Raw genomic sequence first — 4,625 nt, forward strand, 5'->3', positions numbered from 1 at the left:
GTTGCCCAGGCAGGTCTTGAACTCACGGGCTCAGGCAATCCACTCACCTCAGCCTCCCAAGGCGCGGGATTACAGGCTGAGCCACTGAGCCCAGCTTAGGGCAAATTTCTAAGACTTCTGGCTCCATGCGAAATTGTTCTTGAAGCAGAGTATCTGACCACCCAAAGTTGAAATGAAATGCTCCTTGTGAAAAAGCCCTTTTATAAGAAGTGTGGAGTTGTCCTCTGCTCATTGTTGGCTCTTGGGACTCTGTAGGTAAAGCTCTTAATCTGTGGTCTCTGTTTTCTGTTATGGCTTAGCAAATGGCACTGAGACAGAAGAATTATATAAAGCAGATGCAGGAGCCAAAAAAACAAAAAAAACACACAGCCACTGTGCAGGGAAGTGAAAGAGATGTGTTCCTGGTTCCCTGGTCTCTGAGGGAGACACTGTGTGATGGTCAAGAAGCAATTATGTCACAGTGGGCAATTTAAGTCATCAGGAAAATGCTATTTCTTGCCCACTGCTTGAGAGGGCTAAGTGGCTTTGGGAAACGCTACCATTCAAAATTGTTCAGCAACTTATGCTGTCATTTAAGTCTTCTAACTGCCCATAATTTGGTTAATATAATTCCTGGTATATTTGGGTTTGAATCTACCATCTTATTTTGTGCTTTTTTTTTTTTTTTTTTTGAGTCAGGGTCTTGCTCTGTTACGTGGCATGATTATGACTCACCACAGCCTCAACCCCTTGGGCTTAGGCAGTCCTCCTGCCTCTGCCTCCCAATTAGCTATGACTACAGGTATGCACCACAACACAGCTAATTTTATGTGGAGACGAGGTCTCACTATGTTTCCCAGTCTTGACTTAAACTCCTGGGCTCAAGTAGTCCTCCTATCTCAGTCTCCCAAAGTGCTGGGATTATAGGCATGAGCTGTGCCTAGTCTTTTTTGTGCTTTTAAATATATTCTTTGGTCCAATTTCTTTCTTTTTTTTTTTTTTTTGAGTTGGAGTCTCACTCTGTCACCCAGACTGGAGTGCAGTGGCACGTTCCCGGCCACCGCAGCCTCAACCTGCTGGGCTCTGGCGATCCTTTTGCCTCAGCCTTCCAGGTAGCTGGAACTACAGGTGTGCACTACCACGCCTGGCTAGTTTTTGATTTATTGTAGAGACGAGGTCTCGCCAAGTTGCCCAGGCGGGTCTTGAACTCACGGGCTCAGGCAATCCACTAGCCTCGGCCTCCCAAAGTGCTGGGATTACAGGCTGAGCCACCGAGCCCGGCCAAATAACATATTATTATTTTTATTTTTTATTTTTTTTGAGTTGGAGTCTCACTCTGTCACCCGGACTGGAGGGCAGTGGCTGCTCCTGGCCACTGCAGCCTCGACCTGCTGGGCTCCAGTGGTCCTTCCGCCTCAGCCTTCCAAGTAGCTGGAACTACAGGCGCGCGCTACCACGCCTGGCTAATTTTTGACTTATTATAGAGATGAGGTCTCACCAAGTTGCCCAGGCGGGTCTCAAACCCGCGGACTCAGGCAATCCACTCACCTCAGCCTCCCAAAGCGCTGGGATTACAGGCTGAGCCACCGAGCCCGGCTTCCAATTTTTTTCTTCCTTCTCATTTTTTTCTTCTTGAGTTGGAGTCTCACTCTGTCGCCCAGACTGGAGTGCAGTGGCCGCTTCCAGCCACCGCATCCTAGACCTGCTGGGCTCCGGCGATCCTTCCGCCTCAGGCTTCCGAGTAGCCGGAATTACAGGCATGCGCTACCACACACGGCTGATTTTTTGATTTATTGTAGAGATGAGGTCTCGTCAAGTTGCCCAGGCGGGTCTCGAACCTGCATGCTCAGGCAATCCACTCACCTCAGCCTCCCAAAGCGTGGGATTACAGGCTGAGCCACGGAGCCCAGCTTCCTTCTCATTTTAAATAAACAGTTTGGAAAATATCTTTCCATTTTCTCCACTATTTTGTTTACTCTCTAATCATCTAGTAGTTATTTTATAAATTAAACCATTTCTAGATAATCTGTCAAGGCTTAAAGTTAATACCTATTTTACCCTGGATAATGTAGTACTTTTTTTTTTTTTTTAATTTACTTCCATCCTGACTTGTTATGTTTTTGTTCCCTGTATTTTAAACCTAATTTTAAAAATCACTGGACAAAATTGTTACTGTTGTCTTATGTCATCAAGGCTTATTTACACGTCTTCATATTTATGCCTCTCTTGGCTCTTCTGTTTCTCCTCACATATCAGATCCACCTTGTGGGATCACCGTCCTTCTGCTTGAAATCTAACTTTTAGAATCTTCTCTTGGTGAATTCCTTTGGTTATGTTTGCTTGAAAATGTCTTTATTTCACCCTCATTTGTGAAAGAAGTTTTCACTATGTATCGTTATATTTTCTTTCTTTGCATTGGAACAGAGTCCAGTTTCTCCTAGCTTCTACTGTTGTAATTGAGAATGCTGCTGCCCATTGTTACCTAACTTCTTTTCAAGATGATCTTTATTTTCTTATGTCTGTTTTACTTTTTTTAATTTATCTCTGGTTTTTCTGAAGTTTCACTATGTTGTTTAGATGTGGATTTTAAAAAATTTGTTTGTAGGCCTCTTGAGTCTGGATTCATGTCTTCCATTCGTTTTAAAAAATGTTCAGCCATTTTCTCTTCAAGTATTGTTTCCTCTTCCTGGTACCTCCAATGCTAGTCCTTCTCACTATATTCTTACAGAATCTTATGCCCTCTATTTTGTAGTTTTTCTATGTGTACTGTCTACTGTATTTGGAAAAATTTCTTCTGATTTATACTGTAGTGTGCTATTTCTTCTACAATGACTAATGTATTGCCAAATATTCCCATTGGTATTTCAATTTTTTTTGAGTTGGAGTCTCACTCCATTGCCCAGGCTGGAGTGTAGTGGCATATTCATGGCCACCCCAGCATCGACTTGCTGGGCTCCAGCGATCCTTCCACTTCAGCCTTCCAAGTAGCCAGAACTACAGGTGCGTGCTACCACGCCCAGCTAGTTTTTTAAAATTTATTGTAGAGATGAGGTCTCACCAAGTTGCCCAGGCGGGTCTCGAACCCACGGGCTCAGGCAATCCACTCACCTCAGCCTCCCAAGGCGCAGGATTACAGGCTGAGCCACCGAGCCTGGCTTATTATTATTTTTTTTTATTGTGGAGACAAGGTCTCACCAAGTTGCCCAGGCTGGTCTCGAGCCCGCGATTTCAGACAATCCACTCGCCTCGGCTCCCAAAGTGCTGGGGTTAGAGACTGAGCCACCAAGTCCGGCCTCCCCACTGGTTTTTAATTCTGTTTTTATAGTTTTCATTTTGGAGGTTTTGGTTATTTTGCAAACCTCTACATACTTTATATAGTTTCTTAGTCCTGCAGATATTTTCAGAGCTGAGTTATTTCTTGTTTTTGTTTTTGAGTAGGAGTTTCACTCTGTCACCCAGACTTGAGTGCAGTGTCATGCTCACGGCCACCACAGCCTCAACCTGCTGGGCTCAGACAATCCTTCTGTCTCAGCCTTCCAAGTAGCTGGAAATACAGGCGCGCACTACCACACCTGGCTAATTTTTATTTTATTTTATTGTAGAGACGAGGTCTTGCCATGTTGCCCAGGCTGGTCTCAAACCCTTGCGCTCAGGCAGTCCTCTCACCTCGGCCTCCCAAAATGCTGGGATTATAGGCTTGAGCCACTGTGCCTGACCCCTAAGCTGAGTTGTTTTAAAGTCATATGACTTTAGATGTGATATGTCCTTTATCTAAAACCTCCTTGGGTCTATTTTTTCATGTTTTCTCTGATGTGTACTGTTCCATTGTGTTCTGGTTGTGTTTGATAGCTTGCTGTTCATTGTCTTTGAAAAAATAATTATGGCAATTTCCCAAAGTCCAGGATAGATGGACCTAGCTAAAGGAGGCTTTGCCAGACACCTGGGGCCCTCATAGTCAGGGACCACCTCAGGCCAACATGGCTTCCTCAGCTGAGCCAGGCTGTATACACCCTGTATGTATCACCACAAGGGCTGATCTTTGGGCAAGATTCTCAAGAATGTCTTCCTTTGTCCTCCTGCTCTGCTGAGACCCAAGACAGCCTCTTTCAGCCTCCGTGGAATGAGGTGAAGGGTTTAAATCTAATCATATATGCTTTAGGGTGGAGCCTGATGTTCCAGGTTAACATGGGAAGCATTTCCTACAAAACTCTACATCTGGGTGGCCCTGCTGCTGTTCCTCTTGCCCTGCACAGGACTGAACCAAAGTCTAAATGTTCACTACTGGCAAACATCTCAGAGTGTATGTGGTGTGTCCCTCTGATGTTCTGCTTATCTCTTTGGCTTTAAGTTTTCATCTAAAATTGGTCTTGCCGGGCTCGGTGGCTCAGCCTGTAATCCTGCGCCTTTGGGAGGCTGAGGTGAGTGGATTGCCTGAGCCCATGGGTTCAAGACCCGCCTGGGCAGCGAGACCTCATCTCTACAATAAATCAAAAAATCAGCCGGGCATGGTAGTGAGCGCCTGTAGTTCTGGCTACGCGGAAGGCTGAGGCGGAAAGATCGCCAGAGCCCAGCAGGTCGAGGCTGCGGTGTCCGGGAGCGGCCACTGCCCTCCAGCCTGGGTGACAGAGTGAGACTCCAACTCAAAA

The 4,625-nt window shown here is 45.6% G+C and overlaps 1 protein-coding gene across 1 annotated transcript in view; it reads right to left on the reverse strand.

Annotated features, from left to right (window-relative positions):
- Positions 1–4,625, reverse strand: part of GTSF1L (gametocyte specific factor 1 like) — a 32,605-nt gene that overhangs the window by 648 nt on the left and 27,332 nt on the right.

The sequence above is a fragment of the Carlito syrichta genome, unplaced genomic scaffold, assembly GCF_000164805.1.
Source record: "Carlito syrichta isolate Samal-C Ts95f unplaced genomic scaffold, Tarsius_syrichta-2.0.1 Scaffold308593, whole genome shotgun sequence".
In the NCBI taxonomy this organism is placed as follows: domain Eukaryota; kingdom Metazoa; phylum Chordata; class Mammalia; order Primates; family Tarsiidae; genus Carlito; species Carlito syrichta.